We start from the raw sequence: 6,747 nt of genomic DNA, 5'->3' as shown, positions 1-6,747 counted from the left end.
TTATAAGAAAAGTCTAGTGGTAATGAATTCTTTTCCACCTTTGCTTTCCTGGAATGCCTTTATTGTTTTTTTTCCTTTCTGAAAGATAAATTGTCAGAGTATTCTATGCTAGTTTTTTTTTTTCCTTCCTTCTAACAATTTGAACGTGTTGTCTCATTCTCTGCCTTGTAAGAAACCTGCTGAGAAATCTGATGATAAGTTGAGGCCTGTTTTACCATTCTCTCCTTCTCTTTGATTTTTGACAGTTTCATTATGCTGTGTCTTGAGGAAAATGAGATTGTTTTGATATGAAAAAATTAGCGATCTATAATATCATGAGCTTAGAGGTCCAATTTGTTTCCAGGCTTGGTAAGTTTTCAGCCACTATTTCTATCCTATTATTTATTTATTTATTTATTTATTTATTTATTTATTTATTTTCTTTTTTAAAATTTTTTCAGTGTTCCAGAATTCATTGTTTATGTACCACACCCAGTGCTCCATGCAATATGTACCCTCCATAATATCCACCACCAGGCTTACCAAACCTCCCACCCCTCTCCCCTCCAAAACCCTCAGATTGTTTCTCAGAGTCCACAGTCCCTCATGGTTCATCTCCCCCTCCAATTTCTCCCAACTCCCTTCTTCTCTCCATCTCTCCATGCCCTCCATGTTATTCCTTATGCTCCACAAATAAGTGAAACCATATGATAATTGACTCTCTCTGCTTGACTTATTTCGCTCAGCATAATCTCTTCCAGTCCCATCTATGTTGAAACAAAAGTTGGGTATTCATCCTTTCTGATGGTGACATAATACTCCATAGTGTATATGGACAACATCTTCCTTATCCATTTATCCGTTGAAGGGCATCTTGGCTCTTCCCATAGTTTGGCGACCGTGGCCATTGCTGCTATGAACATTGGGGTACAGATGGCCCTTCTTTTCACTACATCTATATTTTTGGGGTAAATACCCAGTAGTGCAATTGCAGGGTCATACGGAAGCTCTATTTTTAATTTCTTGAGGAATCTGCACACTGTTTTCCAAAGTGGCTGCATCAACTTGCACTCCCACCAATAGTGTAAGAGGGTTCCCCTTTCTCCACATTCTCTTCAACACATGTTGTTTCCTGACTTGCTAATTTTGGCCATTCTAACTGGTGTAAGGTGGTATTTCAATGTGGTTTTGATTTGAATCTCCCTGATGGCCAGTGATGATGAATATTTTTTCATGTGTCTGTTAGCCATTTATATGTCTTTATTGGAGAAGTGTCTGTTCATGTCTTCCGCCCATTTTTTGACATGGTTGTCTGTTTTGTGTGTGTTGAGTTTGAGGAGTTCTTTATAATCCTGGATATCAGCCTTTTGTCTGTATTGTCATTTGCGACTATTCTCCCATTCCGTGGGTGGCCTCTTTGTTTTGTTGACTGTTTTCTTTGCTGTGCAGAAGCTTTTGATCTTGATGAAATCCCAGAAATTCATTTTCACTTTTGTTTCCTTTGCCTTTGGAGACATAGCTTGAAAGAAGTTGCTGTGGCCAATGTCCTATTAGAAGTCCTAGCAACAGCAATCAGACAAGAAGGAGAAATAAAAGGTATTCAAATTGGTAATGAAGAAGTCAAACTCTCTCTCTTCACAGATGACGTGATACTTTATATGGAAAACCCAAAAGACTCCACTCCCAAACTACTAGAACTCATACAGCAATTCAGTAATGTGGCTGATACAAAATCAATGTACAGAAATCAGTTGCTTTCTTATACAATAAAAATGAAAATACAGAAAGGGAAATTAGAGGATCAATTCCATTTACTATAGCAGCAAGAACCATAAGATACCTGGGAATAAACCCAACCAAAGAGGTAAAAGATCTGTACTCGAGGAACTACAGAACACTCATGAAAGAAATTGAAGAAGACACAAAAAGATGGAAGACCATTCCATGCGCATGGGTTGGAAGAATAAACATTGTTAAAATGTGTATACTGCCTAGAGCAATCTATACTTTCAATGCCATTCCAATCAAAATTCCATGAGCATTTTTCAAAGAGCTGGAGCAAACAATTTTAGGATTCTAAAATTCGTATGGAATCTGAAGAGACCCCAGATTGCTAAGGAAATGTTGAAAAAGCAAAACAAAACTGGTGGCATCACGTTGCCTGATTTCAAGCTTTTCTACAAAGCTGTGATCACCAAGACAGCACAGTACTGGCACAAAAACAGACACATAGACCAGTGGAACAGAGTAGAGAGCCAAGATATGAACCCTCAACTCTATGGTCAAATAATCTTCGACAAAGCAGGAAAAAATATCCAGTGGAAAAAAGGCAATCTCTTCAATCAATGGTGCTCAGAAAAATTGGACAGCTACATGTAGAAGAATGAAACTCAACTATTCTCTTATACCATACACAAAGATAAACTTGCAATTGGTAAAAGACCTTAACATGAGGAAGGAATCCAACGGAATCCTAGAGGAGAACATAGGCAGTAACATCTTCTTTCTTTATTTTTTAACGATTTTATTTATTTATTCATGAAAGGCAGAGAGAGAGAGAGAGGCAGAGGGAGAGAGAAGCAGGCTCCCATATGAGCAGGGAGCCCAATGCAGGACTTGATCCCAGGACTCTAGGATCATGACCTGAGCTAAAGGCAGATCTTAATTAACTGAACCACCCAGGCACCCAACCACTATTTGTTTAAACAATTTTTAAAAATTTATTTTTTTAAATTTTGTTTTATTTTTTTTCAGTGTTCCAAGATTCATTGTTTATGCACTATACCCAGTGCTTCATGCAATACATGCACTCCTTAATACCCACCACCAGGCTCCCCTAACTCCCCACTTTTCTCTCCCCCAAAAACCCTCAGTTTGTTTCTGAGTCCACAGTCTCTCATGGTTCCTTTCCTCCTCCAATTTCCCCCAATTCAGTTTTCCTTCCTTTCTCCTAATGTCCTCCATGTTATTCCTTATGCTCCACACATAAGTGAAACCATAAGCTCATGGACTTCCTCTGCTTGACTTATTTCACTCAACATAATCTCCAGTCCTGCCAATGTTGATGCAAAATTTTTGCTCCCTTCTCTCACTCCTCCTTTTGGAACTCCAATGATTCTGGTATTGGTTCTTTTGATGGTATCTCATAGATTACATCACTCTGCTCTTTTTCATTATTTTTTTCTCATTCTCTTATGACTGGGTTATTTCTAAGTTTTATCCTCTAACTCACTGATTCTGTCTTCTACCTGATGTTGTCTGTTGATGCTTTCTATTCCATTCTTCATTTTATTCACTGAATTCTTTATTTCCAGGATTTCTGTTTGTTTGTTTTAATGATTTCTTTCTCTTTGTTATGTTTCTCTTTTAGCTTGTGTTTTGTTTTGCTGATTTTGTTGACTTATATGTTGGTGTTCTCTTGTAGCTCACAGTTTCCTCTGAACAACTATACAACAATTTTGAATTCTTTATTATTTAGATAGTAGGTTATATATATATATATTTTATATATATATATATATATATATATATATATATATATATATAATTTATACATTTACATAATTTATTTATTTTTCTGTCCAATGCAGAGCTTGAACTCATGCCCCAAGATCAAGAGTTACATGCTCTACTAACTGAGCCAGTCAGGTTCCCCAGCAGGACTTTATTTTTTGTGTTTGGTTATTGCATTATTATTATCAACTTTTGGTGATGTTATATTTTCTTGATTCTTCATATTTTTGGAGTGTTTCTTTTCCCTTAAAATACATATGGTTTTTGGTTTTGTTTTTATCTATTTCTTAAAATTATTTTTTATTATATAATGTTTGTCACCATACAGTAGGTCATTAGTTTTTTTGTTTGTTTGTTTTGTTTTTTTTTTTTAATTTTTTTATTTTTTCAGCATAACAGTATTCATTATTTTTGCACCACACCCAGTGCTCCATGCAATCTGTGCCCTCTACAATACCCACCACCTGGTGCCCCCAACCTCCCACCCCCCACCCCTTCAAAATTCTCAGATCGTTTTTCAGAGTCCATAGTCTCTCATGGTTCACCTCCCCTTCCAATTTCCCTCAACTCCCTTCTCCTCTCCATCTCCCCTTGTTCTCCATGCTATTTGTTATGCTCCACAAATAAGTGAAACCATATGATAATTGACTCTCTCTGCTTGACTTATTTCACTCAGCATAATCATTAGTTTTTTTTTTTAATTCTTTATTTTTTAAATTTCTTTTCAATGTACCAGAATTCATTGTTTATGCACCACACCCAGTGCTCCATGCAATACGTACCCTCCATAATACCCACCACCACGCTCACCCAACTTCCCACCCCCCGCCCCTTCAAAACCCTCCGATTGTTTTTGAGAGTCTATAGTCTCTCATGACTCATCTCCCCCTCCAATTTCCCTCAACTCCCTTTCCCTCTCCATCTCCCCATGTCCTCCGTGTTATTTCTTATGCTCCATTAATAAGTGAAACCACAGGTCATTCATTTTTGATGTAGTACTCCAAGATTCATTATTGGCTTTTGTTTTGTTTTGTTTTGTTTTTAACAAGCTTTAGATCACTTTATTTTTCTTGTGTAAAATGACGTGGTGGCCAAGGCTGAAGCTTAGGTCCTCTGCAGGGAGATTCTGCTATAGCTCTTCAGAAGATGGTCAATGATAGCCTGATAGAGAGACTTGGTGAACACTATCCTTGCAGAAGTCAAGGGTGGGTTAACTGCAGGTCTTGAAGATTATATCCAAAGTAGACTTGGCAAAGTTGCCCAGAGTGCCAGTTCAGCCTCTGTCCAGGTGTAGCAGTCATCAATTTCAGCCATCATCATTAGCTTCTTGGGCATAGGGGCTGAAACAATACCAGTGCCTCTAGGAGCAAGGATGAGATGCAGTAACACAGACCCACAACAGCCAGTTACCTTGTACGCAACACTGCGGGGCTTGCAGATCTTGTTCCCCCCAGTAGCTCAGCCACACAGGACAATGGAAACCTTGGCTAGGAAATGGCCCCATGGATGGCAGTGGCTAACTTCTTGGAGCACTTGATACCCAGACTGACGTGTCCATTGTCATCTCTGATGGCAACAAATGCCTTGAACGTGGTCTGCTGGCCAGCATGGGTCTGCTTTTGCACCAGCAGAATCTTCAAAACTTCATCCTTGAGGGATGCTCCCAGAGAGAAGTCAATGATCTCAGATTCCTTGATGGGCAGGGAAATAAGATAGATCTCCTCCAGGACTTGCTCTTCATGTCCTTGACCAGGTGACCTTGGTGAAGGGGATCCACTCCTCATTCTTGGCCTTGCTTCCACAAGCTCTGCTGTCTTGGCCCCAGACCCTGGATGCCACTGCCAAAGCCTCCTTGAAAGCCTCCGTGGCCTCGCATTCCAGGGCCCTCTGACTCTGAGCAGTCTGGCAACACTAGCATCATCTGCCATTTGGTGTTTTTTCAGAGAAGTTCTTTGGAGATTTGTATTGTTCCTTGTACACTTGACTTAGTAGTCATCTCCTCTAATTTTTACTAGCTGCCTTCATGTGAGAAATATTTTGTTGGTCCTACTGATATTTGGGATTTTCTGTAACTTTGTGCAGAGACACCTACTCCAAACTTCCTATTTTCTTTTGTGGCATGATTCTTAAGCTTTTATGTCTTCTCTCAATCTTCCATCTCAGCAGGATGGCTGCTGGAATGTTCTTTTTGGTTTTCCCAAAGGTGGTGCTATAGGTCAATATTGTGGTTTGTCCCTTGCTCACAACCCTGGCTTGTTTCCTGTGTGTACTTCTGTCTAGCCAACCTTTCTCTTACTGCCATTCTCAGAAGCTGGTTGCAGAGTGGTCAGAGGTGTGGGTCTGGTGCTTAGGGCATTAGGGGTGTTTTCAACAAATTGGGAAGAATCCTTGGGTGAGGTTTTCCTAGTGGCTTATGGATAGGCTTCCTGCTGAAACCTAGAATGCAGCCAGCAGGACCCACATCAGTTTAATGCCCTCTTAATGCCCTGATACTCTTATCTGCCTGGTTCTTGATCTGTCTCTTCCCAGCCCTCATTTTTACACTCTGGTTACTGTAGGGGGACAGATGCCTTTCTTCAGCATTGTTCCACATAGCTGTTCAAGTGGGTACTTGCTCATTGTTCTCCCTTTCCCACTGTGGGAGGGTTCCTGGTCTCTTATTTTTTCGCACTATACAACCAAGGTTGGGTTTGTGGCGTAATACTTGCAAAGTTCCTCTTACCTACTCTAAATTCAAGTTCTCATGGCTTTTGCTCTCTTGGAGTATTGGAACTTCTCTAGAAACCTGGAATTCTATAAATTCTCACTCATCCATGGTTATTTGTCCATTTCAGTGTTTCACAGATGATGTGGCTGAAAATGTTGGATAGGTTCGTAGTTACACAGTCCATTCCCAGATCTGTCTCCCTGTTACCTGATGCACAAGGGATGAGACGCCTCCTGGGTTCCTGGCCTATGGGGCTGGATCCCACAACTCCCACACAGGCATTTTTGTTCATAAATATCCAACTTTTGATGTTAATGGGGGACAAAACAAGGAACATCTTATACCAACATGATCCTACAAGACGATATTGTTAATTGTTGTCATCATGCTGAGTATTTGATCTCCAGAACTTATTCATCTTGTAATTAAAACTGTACCTTTTGACCAACATTTCACTATTTCTTCCTCCCCCTTCCCCTGTCAACCATCATTTTATCCTCGGCTTCTATATACTGTATTATTTTAGATTCCACATATAAGTGAGATAA

At 39.7% G+C, this 6,747-nt stretch overlaps 1 pseudogene; it reads right to left on the bottom strand.

The window, feature by feature from the left end:
• Positions 1-4,548: 4,548 nt before the first annotated feature.
• Positions 4,549-5,413, bottom strand: LOC125101260 (40S ribosomal protein S2-like; annotated as a pseudogene).
• Between the last annotated feature and the right edge of the window lie 1,334 nt (positions 5,414-6,747).

This window comes from Lutra lutra, chromosome 5 (assembly GCF_902655055.1).
Source record: "Lutra lutra chromosome 5, mLutLut1.2, whole genome shotgun sequence".
Taxonomy (NCBI): domain Eukaryota; kingdom Metazoa; phylum Chordata; class Mammalia; order Carnivora; family Mustelidae; genus Lutra; species Lutra lutra.
This window is presented reverse-complemented; position numbering and strand designations above follow the sequence as displayed.